Source organism: Electrophorus electricus, unplaced genomic scaffold (genome assembly GCF_041902795.1).
Source record: "Electrophorus electricus isolate QZ-2024a unplaced genomic scaffold, ASM4190279v1 Scaffold71, whole genome shotgun sequence".
NCBI classification, from domain to species: domain Eukaryota; kingdom Metazoa; phylum Chordata; class Actinopteri; order Gymnotiformes; family Gymnotidae; genus Electrophorus; species Electrophorus electricus.
Window position 1 is genome coordinate 176,905 of NW_027658788.1, and position 13,320 is coordinate 190,224.

Below are 13,320 nucleotides of genomic sequence, written 5' to 3' on the forward strand. Positions count from 1 at the left end.
TCCCTTTTGGCTCTATTTAGTTGTTAATCAATTTTTTTTTCTCTTTCTAGTTTTGTGGTAGCTTGGTGGTTAAGGTAGTTGACTTGTAATCAGAAGATTGTGGTTTCAAGCACCACTGCTGCCAGGTTGCCACTGATGGGCCCCTGAGCAAGACCCTTAACCTTCAGTTGCTCAAGTTGTACTCAGTCATAATTGTAAGTTGCTTTGGATAGAAGCATCTGCAAATGTTATTTGTGGTTTTTCTACAACAATTACTATACCTATAGCTTCATTTTAGTTGGTTCCATATACTCAAGCCCTGTTTATTTACTATATATGTTTATTAACATTTAATTTACCATATAATGCAGGATTCACTTTCATTTTTATAATCCCTGCATACGTGATTAGGACTCTGACTAACCATAACCTGAGTGAGACTGAATTAATATAAAGCTTTTTTTAAAGTAATTACACTTCAATTATAATTAACATATTTCCCTACATTTAGCATGGTGCCCTGGTTAAAGGTATTTTGACAAATTTAAAACATACATTGCTACTATTTCAATCCACTAACAAAAAACTTGATCATCTTAGGGAGGACAAGATGCAACAATTTCTATCAAATGTTTCCAGATGATGAGAGTGTTTACAGTGAAATGCATCATACCTTGTGCAGTAGAAATATTAGACTTTATTTGAAGATTATGGCAAAACAGAGGCAGACTTCCCATGTTGTTCATATGTGTCACACTACTGTCAGATGAAACATTTGTAATAATGTATATACGAATTATACTGAGGGATGACTATGAACTTGACTTGGCATGAAAAACTAAAAGCACTGTTAATATTTACTGTAAATTATTAAGGTTCATTCACATATAAGAAATCATACATTTATTATAAAACTGAATGTTACTCAGCAATATGAATGATGAGGGTTTAATTTTAGGTGCCAAGTGTTGGGGCAGATAAGTGAGTTACATGTGAATGTGTTGGTCACGTGTGATGAACTTTGAAATCCAGGTTGCACCAGTGCCTGTGAATTTTTAAATAGTATTTTGCCAATATTATTCCAACCTTGAATGTAAATACTTCCCTTACATGTTAAAAGTGAATGGATTATGCCAAGTAGTTTACTGCGCTGAGCTTATGGGGAGAGGGGTCAACGTGAAGCCCACAGCTGGCATGAGGTCCAACTGTTCCTCAGACACGCCAGGTGGAGGAGTGAAACGAAAGTGCTGCAGAAGAGTGGCGAAGAAGAGGAACAGCTCCATCCTGGCCAGACTCTCTCCCAGACACACCCTACGCCCTTAACAGACACACAGACAGACATTTAAAGTACAACATGAAATCTGGAGCACCAGATCAATGACAGAAAATGATTTCAGTGCACCTCCACAGAAGGGCATGAAGGCATCTCTCTTAATGAAGTGTCCCTACTCATCGAGGAAGTGTCCTGGATTAAAAGTGTAAGGGCTCTCCCACTCATTCTCATCCTTCAACACGGATGTCAAAAGAGCAAATACACAGGTTCCCTGCAAAGAATCACAGTTTTAGCTTAAGCAGGAAGCTAGTGACAGCTTTCTCTGGTATGACAACAGTGCAAAATTTAAATTTACGCAGCCATTTTGTCATGTCTTTGTTATATTTATAAACCAGCCAGTTTCAGCTCTCAGTCTCCTACATACATTTAATAATTTTATCCTATGCATGCTTTTGTTGTATTGCTTTTAGACTCTTCTCAGTTAATCTAACAGCCTGACCTTCTTGATGAAGAAGCCTTGGAAGTTAATATCACAGGTAGTGGTGTGAGGGAGACTCATGGGTACTATGTCTGCCAGTCTCTGTGTCTCATGGATGACTGCATCTGTGTAAGGCAGGTTCTTGTGGTCATCCAGCACTGGCTGGCGGCCTCCAACCACCCTGTCAATCTCCTGTTGTACCTGATCTGGAGCACAACAGAAGATATTGTCTCGTGTTTTTAAGAAGACAAAAGCAATCAACTCTTTCAATATTACAATATAAACAAATACAAGAAGCAACCATGGTAAACCCTCAAACACCATCAAGCACCTCTTTGTCTTCCTCATTGGAGAAATGTCTTGGACACTGGATATTCACATTGCAGTTGGAATTCTTACCTTGTATGTGGGGGTACTTGGCCATTAAGCAGAATGCCCCAGTGGAGCGTTGTGCTGGTTGTCTCAGTACCAGCAGCAAACAGGTTGGAAACAGTTTGAAGGAGATTCTGTGCATGGAACAATGAGTTCTTTTTTCCAGCCTCCTAACCAATAATCAGAAGGGATCAATTAGTCAGCCAACATAAGAGACCACTTTCTTCCATCAGAGTACAACTGAGTAATACCAGGGATCATATAGAGAGATGTTTGAAAACCATCAAACCACTGGCTTTTTCCATACCAAGCCTAATCAGCTGGCCTAACAGTGAACCAATTCAACAAGCATGAAAAGGTTTTCTTAAGAAGTCCCATTTTATTTATATTTTTAAGGAACCAGTTTTGCTGTGCTAAAACCTATAAAGAAGCTTAAAATCATAAGGTTCCATTTATGCTTGCCAACTTAAGCCATTGTTTCATCCATGTTCATTTGTATGGTGGCCAGGAAGACCCAACATGCTGCAACTACATTAAACACATTCATCAAAACACATGTGCTACATTTCAGAAATGCAATGCAAATTCATGAATGTTATACAAATTCCAAAAACATTTTATTCAAAATGACAACATATGCTACATTTCAGAAATGCAGTGCAAATTCAAAAAACACATGCAACTTCAGAAATGCTACAAATCCAGTCACAACACAATGAAAGTGTTGTTTCAGGGGGACACAAAAAGGGGTTATTCAACCAAACAGCCAGTGAAAAGTAATTTATATTTGTGATTTCCAAAGTTTTGTCACTGGTGGTACAGAATGAACAATTGGCCTATTTGTGCTTTGCATTCTTGCACATGTTTGGTTGTAAAGAATGCAGCCTTAAAGAACACTGATAAAACAAAATCCCAACTAACAGAAATATAAACCTGATCCTGCCAGTTAATAACTAGCTAGATGCATTCAGAGTGTGTTACTATTTTAAACTCCAGTTCAGCCTAAAGAGATTCTGTCGAATACAACTAGGTTTCTGTCCATATACCTACTTTTAGAGCGTTATTGATTTCAAACCATATTTTGTATGTATGTAAAAACAACACACTTGAGATTAACTAGTAAGAATAAGACAATTGACAAGATGGTCACTGTAGCAGACCAGTTAAACTATCAAACCTGAACAAAAACATAGTGTATCCTGTAAATTAGTAACACACTCTGAAGGTAGCTAGCTAGCTAGCTAACTAACTACGTATTAAGCCAGAAACATAGTCGCGTTAAATGGGATTTTTTTTTTCATCAGCGTTCTTTAAAGCTGCATTACAACCTAGCAGAATTAAATATGCAAAACTGCTGAGCATGAATAGATCAGTTGTTCATTCTGTATCAACATAATCCATAACAAACGATATAACCATGGTAATCACAAATATAAATATTTTTCATTAGCTACTCGGTCACCACTGGTCTCATAGGAGTCCATTCCCTCTCCGTGTCCTCAGAAACATGTCCGTCGTGTTGTAGCTGTTATTTGCAGGGTTTCTGAAGTTGCATGCGTTTTTTGAATTTGCATCACGTTTCATTTGCAGCACAGTGGGTCTTCACATTCATCGTACATTTGTGTTATTTTTAATTTTATTTTCTGCAATCTGAACAGTGTTACATTTAACTTTCCACTGAATTAAGAGAGTCAATCAAGGACACTCTGCCAATTGTAAACGCAATGTGTATAAATACTGCTATTATCAATGTTTAAACACCAGTTAAAGAGGTGTATACCAAGCTTGAAACAGGTGTTTGACAGTTCATGACTGAACTTGCTTTGGAGCAAGGGAAAGACATTCCTGTCTCCCATGAATATTGCCCCTATCTGTATTGTGAATTGTGTGATTTTTGTGTGCTTGTTTTTGTCCCACACAGAGCATCACGCACACATGGACAATGTTCCAGGCTGCTGGAACTGTCCAAATGCCCCATAATAAGAAGTGATAACGGCCTTTTGAAAGCCAACTTTGATGTTGTCATTCTTGTGACATAGCGAACAGGGAATTCCTTTACACAGTGTGACAATCAGGCTTCCCACACTCATAGAGCTCCTTGTGCAAGTATAGTCAATTAAGCAAAACATGTTAATTTTGTTAGTCTTTCCACTACTGCTTCCACTTACTGTAGTACTAGCAATTAAACTTCACATCTAGTAGTTCTCTAGGTAATGCTGTCAGTTATTAGGGATCCCTGTATGACCTTTATTCTCATTTATCCTGTCTGTTTTTAAAAATGATATTACCTATATGAAACAATACATTAATTCCTTTAGAATTGGTGATTAGTTGCTAAACATCCTATCGATTGTTGATCAAACTCAAAATCTCCCACTGAGATGCAAACGAGAGTTTTCTGTTTCACCATTTGGCAGCCAGATAGTGCTACTGAAGCACTTTGAATTGCCACAGTATATGAAAAGTGCTATATAAATTAACTTAAGTTGCCTATTGATTAAAGGTCAGATTGAGTCGTCTTCTAGTTAGTCCTGTAGATTACTTTTGTTTTCTAAACAAATATTCTCATTTGTTTTATCTGGTTTCTCTCTTTATTCCCTCTATTCTTCAATGTATTATACACTATGCGATTGCTGATTAGTTCAACGTTCCATTAGCTGTCAAGTTTGTGGCTTCACTGGTGGCATTTCTAACCTGTGGTGGATGATCACGAGTTAGACAACTTGCGACTTCCAGTTGAGACTGATTAAAATATTTCCATATGCGATGGTGCCCCATTAATTTACTATAACTATAACAAATTTGATGAGTGCAGAATTATAAATTAGGAGTTCATACCACTACAGAGGTCATATGGATACTCCAAAATATGAGTGGTTGTATATGCACTATGTACAAGATAAAACTTGACACATTAAGCATTTCTGTATACAGCACAAGAAGGACATACCACGTTTTGTTTGCATGCTAGAAAACAGTCAATAAAGCCTCTGCACTCCTGAGGGTTCAGGGTCTCCTGGAGGCTGTGCACAAGCTGCATTATATCCTTCAGAGTTTTTTCACAGTTTGCCATGATAATTTTCCAGTCCTTTAGCCAGAGCCGAAGCCAGGGGAACATATTGTAAAGCTACAAACACACAGATTAACATTTTGTTATGTGCCTCCTACATTTATCCATACATCATCCTATCTTTGTGTCTCTTGCTTATTCAAAAACATAGCAGGGTACCTGTATAGAAGCTGAACCAGTGATCCTGATATTCTCATTGCTTCGGTTTACCATGTTTTGGAACCGAGGATCACTGTATTCAAACCTGCTTCCATATACAATGGCTGAGGTGATATTTGAGGCATTTATACAATAACCAATAACAGGATGTTAAATGTTCCCATATATTACATTTTGGATAAATGGATAATTACATTATGGATAATTTGGATAATTACATTTTTGGCTCAACTACAAAAAATAGTTACTTCTGGTAAGAGTAAAATAGAAAATATATACTTATGTCTCTTACCCTTAAAGTTCTCCACCACTTCCCTCAAATTCCACATCTCTTCTATGATTCTCTCTTCACTCCCTCTCTTGCCCTGCCCAAAGTCCTGCAGGGTGCTAAGGGCAAAGCGCCTCATCTCTTTCCAGTTCTCACCATTAGAAAACAGAATTCCTTGATCATAAACAGAAATCATTAAACCTTTGTTGTTAAACAGCTAAATGTCAGCGAAATGCCATAAATGTAAATGTAAACACAAAATGCAGAATGGTTTTTCATCTTAACTGTGAGACAACTGCATGTTTTTACAATATTTATATAAAACAGGTATTCATGATGAAACACACATTGGGAAACTGCTTATGATCTATTCCAGTGCAAAACCAAATTATAACCATGATTAATAAGGAAAATAACATAAAATAATAATTGTCTTCAGAAAATGGCCTTTTATGAAGAACATTGCTGGCCTGGCTTCCCTCTGGCTGTTTCACAACGGTTTCCCCTTTTCTCCTAATTCTTCTCTTACACTTTAGTCATGCTCTTTCACCATGAATCTTGTTTTATTAATGTTTCCCTTGTTGGTGTCACTCTGGGTGACTTCTCCTTCAGGATATAAACACCTCCCCTGCCCTTCTTTTGGAAAATCTGATCACACCTCCATCCTTATCCTGCCTGCATACAGACAAAACTCAAACAGGAAAAAAGGTTTTCTGATCAGTCTATCAATGGAGTGCAGAGGCCACCTTCACACTTCAGGACTGCTTTGAAACCACAGACTGGTGGATATTTTGTGACACAGCTGGCACTAACATCAATGAATTCTCAGACATATGTGGAATAGACTTTGCATGATCACTGACTACAAAGGAAGTTGGTACTGTGATAGGGGGGTTGACCTCCTCACTTGCAGAGAAGCTAAATGCTCATTATGCTCGGTTTGAGGAAAACATCCCCCTTGCTGCAAAACTCCCAGTAGATCAGGAGAGCTTTGTGTCTGAGGAGGTCAGATCCTTTAAGGCAGTTAACCCACGCAAGGTACCTGGTCCACAATTGGATACTGGACTACCTGATATGCAGACCCAAGGTGGGGAAAGTAGAAAACAGCTTCTCTTCAACACTGACTCTGAGCACAGGGGCTCCACAGGGTTGTGTGCTCAGCCCCCTCCTGTACTCCCCATTTACACATGACTGTGTAGCCAAACACACATCTAACATCATCTTCAAGTTTGCTGATAGCACAACCATCCTAGGCCTCATCACAAGGGGAGACAAGTCAACCTACAGAGACAAGGTTAGTGCTCTATCAAAGTGTTGCTACGACAACATCCTCCAGCTCAATGTCAGTAAAATGAAGGAGATGATTGTGGACTACAGGAAGCTGCATTTGGGTGGTCACTCTCGCCTATACATCAACGTATCCCAAGGGGAAAGAGTCGGTTGAGTTTTTCGGTATACACCTCACAGATGACCTCACCTGGTTCAACCACACCAACACACTGGTGAGATCAGCCCAACAGCACCTCTACTTTCTGTGAAGGTTCAGGAGGTTTGGCCTGCCGCCTGACATTTTCACCACCTTTTATAGATCTAAAACAGAGAGCAAACCCACAGGTTGCATCACTGTCTGGTACTGCAGCTGCACTGCAAGTGACTGAAGGTCCTCCAGAGAGTAGTGAGGACTGCAGAATCCATCATAGGCCACAAACCTCCAGCCTTACAGGATAGCCATCAGTCCTGCTGCTTGAGGAAAATGAAAATGATGCAGCTAGACAGTAGCCACCCAGCACACAGCCTGCTCACTGTGTGTCACAGGCATCGCAGTTCCCACGGCGACATATTTACGTGCTTGGTTTGGTTTCTGTCCCTGGTATACTTGGCTCGGTTTTGTCAAGCTCTTGTTTTGGTTTCGTTCTGTTCCACCCCCGAGCCTGTATCCCCAGCTGTAATTATGTTCACCCGTGTCTGGTAATGTTTATCTGGATCTTCATCAGTCTTGGTTATTTAAGCCCTGTTTTGCTTTCCAGTTTGTCGGTTATTTTGGTTTGCCAGTTGTGTTTAGATTTGGTGTTGCTGTTGCTGTCATTGTCTCTGTTACTTCCTAGTTAGTTTCCTGAAGTCTACCTCATTCTGTGCTGATGAACAGTTTCTACCCTCCTATAAGGCTCTTAAACAGGATGTGAAACAGTTAGTCCTTAGTATTAGTTCTTGGCAGCACACCACTACTTGAACATTTCCACATAGTCACTATTAACATACAGGGTGTAGTTTATCTACAGATTACCCTGGGCTAATATATTCAATAGCAGGAGGCTCCTTATTAGGACTCTTCTGAAGTCTAGTCACCATCTATTCTGAAAAAAATCAAAACAAAAAAGTAAATAAATAATGAATGAAAAACAAATAATTTACCTAATTAAAATTTAAATAGTACCATGATCAACTCACACACACATTCCATCATCTAAATTGGCTGAATAAGGTTTTCTGAATCCTTGGCTGAAGTCATAGAATATGGGACTGATGTCTCTTGTCTCCAAATTCTTCTGCATGATTCACCAGTGCTTGTTTGACAGTTTGATATCCTGTCAGGACAACTACTTTCTTTGGACCAAAATACACAGTGAATATGGATCCATATTGTTTTGACATCTGCAAACACAAATTGGATGGATAAAAAGTTTTCTGTTAATACAATGTACTCTATACAATGGGTTGATGGATTTTTTTGAATTTTAAGTAAAGACACTGCCATATTTATTTATTTAGTTAGGGTTTCAGAAGTAATAATCACATTGTTGAACTTGTGACTTTATGAGTCAAGACTGATTTAACATAGTCCTTAAATAATAATTAATTCATTAATTTTCCCTGCTAATCAGAGTGGTGCGGTAACGTGCGGTGGCCCGAGTGCCGTAGGGGGAGCGGCAGGACGCACAGACTCCTCCGACTGGGACGAACATTTATTCACATTTAACATGAAACACTAACGGCACTCACAAGAATCACTCACGACTGATACAAACAAGAAACGATTAACATTAAACACATACGGTGAACACTAATACAGTGAACATTGACTATGTTACAGCACACGTTACAGAATAACCAACCGCTACAGCACGCACTCTCCCTCGACAAAAAAAGTAATTCCTAGCGGGGGGTGCATGAACATCCTCTGCACCTCTGCCTGGATCCCAGGATATTGGGGAGAGGACCGTTGTCTGCGTCTTCTCCGGAGGTAGAGGGGAACAGCCCCAGGAATTTCTTGGGGGGGGCCTCAGGCGGTTGAGCCCGGGCCAGGGAGGACCGAGGGGCACCACAACCACCAGAAAGAGGGCGGTTGCGTGGAGCCAGCGGGATCTCCCAAGACCCTTCTCCTCAGCTGACTCGCCAGCGAAACTGGAAAGGTCTGCCCAAAGCCTCAGAGGCAACCCGCCTCTGGGACGCTCTTAGAGCGGCGGGAAAGAGGAGGACCGTTTAGGGATGTCTGGAACCGGGGCGGACGTGCACCCCCGCGTGTCCGCTGAGGCCTCGGACACGTCAAGGAGCCTGCGGGGACGGCGAGCGCCACGTCACAGCGCCTTGTGTTTGTGTGTTGGTGCTATTGTGTGTTTCTGTTTGCGCCTTTTGTGTTTACAGGCGCAACGTGTGGTGGAGTGTACCGGACTGCCCCGAGAGAGGCAGGGAAGCTGCCTTTCTCTCTCTCCCCGCGAGGTCTCTCTTGCTGGCGGCACCTGGCCCGCCTGGGCGCCGGGCACTGCCATGCTGTGTTTGTGTGTACGTGTACACGGTACCTGGAGGTTCACGTTCATTGGACGGATGCGTCGGGATCCGCGCCCCTTGGGAGGGGGTTCTGTCACGGAACGCTCGCCTCCCGCGATTCACGTGGTTCGACCCGCCATGTGCAGTGGGAGGACTGTCTTGTCTGTAACCACACCTGCACCTCGTATATACACCTGCACCTTAATGTATATAAAAGCGTGTTAAAGTGTGCAGGATGTTGGTTATTGTTGGCGTAATGTCTGAATGTAATGTGTTTGTTAGATGTATTCTTGTGTATCGTGTTTGTTTAACTTTAACCATTTCATGTTCCTTGTTTGTGATAAGCGTGCCATTGTGTCGTTTGTTAATAAATGTTCGTCCCAGTCGGTAGAGTCTGTGCATCCTGCCCCTCGCCCTACGGCACTCGGGCCGCCGCACCTTACAGGTGCCCCAAGTAATCTTATCATTTTTGATTGCCAATTTATTGAGGTGATCATAACACTATATTTGTGACAATAGCTGTTGTAAAAAATGCTATATACCAACTAGCTAGCTATCTTCTCCGTAAACTAGCTACTGTTAGCTCACACCTACGTTCCATGCAAACATTATTGTAAAAAGTAGAAAAATGAACATTATGAAAACTATTCCAGTGTTTAATTAATATCACTTCCACTTTGTAAATATTTCTACCATGTGAGTCATGTATCTGTGACTATCATGAACAATTGCATCATTTCCTAGATGAGGCAGATGTAAAAGGAGACATTTACAGCGAGGCATTACTTAGCCATTGTTGTAAAACAATTATTTTGTAGCCTTCTTGTCATTTTACTACCTTAACCCTTTCCTTTTATAAGCTGTTTTTTAATCAGTAACAATTTATGAAACATTAGCTAACCTACTAATATGCAAAAAATAGGCTTGTCTTCATAGCCAGAGTACACATATTATACTGTTACTGTTCCATATTACACAGGGTACTGTTCTGAATGTTTCTTGTAGATAATGGTCTAATGAATCATTGCTTGGTCTTACTAAATGCTACGCTGTCTGCCAGTTCACACAAGCCACCTGTTGCAGTGTTGCTGTCAATGTATGTCAATTAGAATTCTGTCAGTGGAGGTGCTGATGCCATCAGGGGCTGCTGTGTTCTCGCACACATAGCTGGCACTAAATAACAGGTCTAAACCAAGTTAAGAATGCACTCTTCTCGGTAAAATTTAATTTTTAGCTCTGAAAATGACCAAGGTGTGGACCTCAGTGACCTCATAGCTAGCTATGAGCATGCTCCTAAAGTTAAAGGGGAACTTCATGGATTTGACTAATTTTCTTTATCATTCAATGATTTAGACATAAACAAAGTTATTAAGAGTTTTTTGGTGTGAAATGTGCATTTCTAGACACATTTAGTAATTAGCTGTCAGAGTAGTTCACAGTGGTAGTACTAGAACCACACGTTGTGACGTCTACACTGCAAAAATAGTCACTTAATCTGTTCTCCAAAATGAGCAGTATCTGTCTTCTAAGTTTGTATATGATGATGGTAAAAGAGTGATAAACTTTAAAAACTACATCTTTGGGTCCTATTTTTCCTTACAACATCCTCCATGTGTCTCTCCATCCTACACCTCCTGGTTCTTCTGCTTGTGTGTGTGTGTTCAGTCACTCTCCTTGCATTCAACCAACCAGCAGGTCAGCAGGTGTAGTGTTACGATAGAAATGACAAGTCACCATTTACTACATAATTAATGTGAAGTAGCCCTATTTTGTTAGAATAACTTGAAAGTAGTCTAAAAATGTCATTTTATTTATTTTATTTTTTTAATGCCCTGGCCAGTATTCTTTGGCTGCACTTTAGGGGGACATTGATTTTATTTTTCAATTTTCATTAGTGATGTCACATAAGTCATTGTTTGTATGCAGACCTCTACAGGATTTTATATTTGAAGGTTCAGTTTTACAACTAGCTGACTGGGGATTTAGGAACGACAATATCACAATATTTTTTACTAATATCAGCCTTTATCCAGTAGACTCAGTATAATGTGCAAACAGCAGTAAGATGTTGTAAAGGGATTGTGGGGCAAAACATGGGTGCAAATTCACAGAGCTGATGGACCTGGAATGTGGAACAGGTTGCACTGAATGGTGGGAGATGCTAGAGTGACGCTGAAAGGACAAAAGCTGAATGTGACATCATCAGGAACAAGGCGCGATTAACAGTACTCATTAAGTGACGATTTATTAATGAAACACACAAAGAAAACAAAGCAGCTTCAAATAGAAGCAAAAGAAAATAAATGAAAATAAAATAAAATTAAAAACAAGCAGGAACGCTACTAAATGGTGGGCAGGCTCAGCAAAGCCTGTAACAGCAGGGTTAGGGACCATCAGTAGGGTCAGAGCTGATGAGATAGCACCTCTTTTATATCTGAGGTCAATTTTTCAACTAGGAGTGAGATATTGTATTTATTTGATGCTATGAGTTTATGTATTTGTGTTAACATTTTCTGAGGTTTAATTTAGTGTAGTTATATATATGGCTAGGGGGAGTATGGTTACAAAAGTGTCTGATATTGACTGTTTTCTTTAAAACATCTTTGTACAAATTGAAAGTGACAGTTATCTGGTATGTTGTATTTTTCTGACGTCAAAGAAAATACCAGAGAATAACTGTGCCCGGCTGATTATACCTCTCTGCCTCCATGTGCAAAATACAAAGGGTTTGTTATTGATTAAAAACATGGGATTGTTCCATAAAGTTTGATCATAGGGAGAATAGATGCAATTAAGAATTTTGTTTGAAATCTACCAAGTATTCAAGGTAGTACTTATTGTATTGTATTCATAACATTTCAATTTTTTAATAATTTTGTTTATGAATGGAATGCTATTGATGCCTACTTCTTGAATTAAGCTCCTCAATGTCTAATCATGATTGGTTTAAATTACTTGTCCAGTGTCTGATGTAAAGCAATTGGTGGGAAAAGAAGTAGTAATAAAAATTTGTATTAATAAATAAATTTAATTTTGAGGTTGACATTCAGGTACATGCTGATGGCAAACACCTAGAAATCACAGAGGGGGAGAGTTAGAGAGTTAGTGTGCACCTTCTGCAGTTGTTTGACACATTTAGGTCCTTTTCAGGATACGAGATTAACTGGTCCAACTTTTCCAACTGGTCAGCTCTTACATCTTTGAACAACATGGCCAGTTCAATTCAACTACCCTCCTTATTTCCTGTTAATGATTCATTTAAATACCCGGGGTTTGATTCTTTCTTCTTTATCAGTGATGGCAATGGACAATTTTCACACCTTGCTGCAAAAAATTGAGATGATTTATATAGGTGGAGCTCACTGAGAACATCTCTGGGATAAAAATGAATATACTTCTACAACTCAGCTATCATTTTTACATACTCCTGATTTACCTCCCACTCCCTGTATAAATGACATAGGCTACCGTGATTTGGGCTGGCATTTCAACAAGCAAAATGGCTCAGTTTTTTGGCTTGATACATCATTGTTTATTCAAAAAACCTTTTTCCATAACTCTTTTTCACATTTTGACTTTAGCAATATTCTGACTTTTCCATCTCATCCTAGCGTAAAAATCTTTTTGTGATATTTGGGTGTTTGGGCTTTTTCCAATTCTGCAAAAACTTTGTGGACAGAAACCCCACTACTGATGGTGTCTAACCCTGTTGAGGGTCCCTAACCCTACTGATGGTCCCTAAACCTGCTGATGGTGCCTAACCGAGTTTACGGAGGCAGTAGGAGGGTTTATTGGAAAACTGGTGGACGAAATGATTCCAAGAGCCACCATAAAGACATTTCCCAACCAGGGTGAGAAAAAAACCATCTGCAAGCCTCTGAACTCTCACACTACTGCCTACAACGTGGGGCTCATCAGGAACATGAACAAGTACAAGTCTGTGGCATACGGAAAGC

The 13,320-nt window shown here is 39.8% G+C and overlaps 1 pseudogene; it reads right to left on the reverse strand.

The window, feature by feature from the left end:
• Positions 1–1,107: 1,107 nt before the first annotated feature.
• Positions 1,108–9,414, reverse strand: LOC145656507 (cytochrome P450 2K1-like; annotated as a pseudogene).
• Between the last annotated feature and the right edge of the window lie 3,906 nt (positions 9,415–13,320).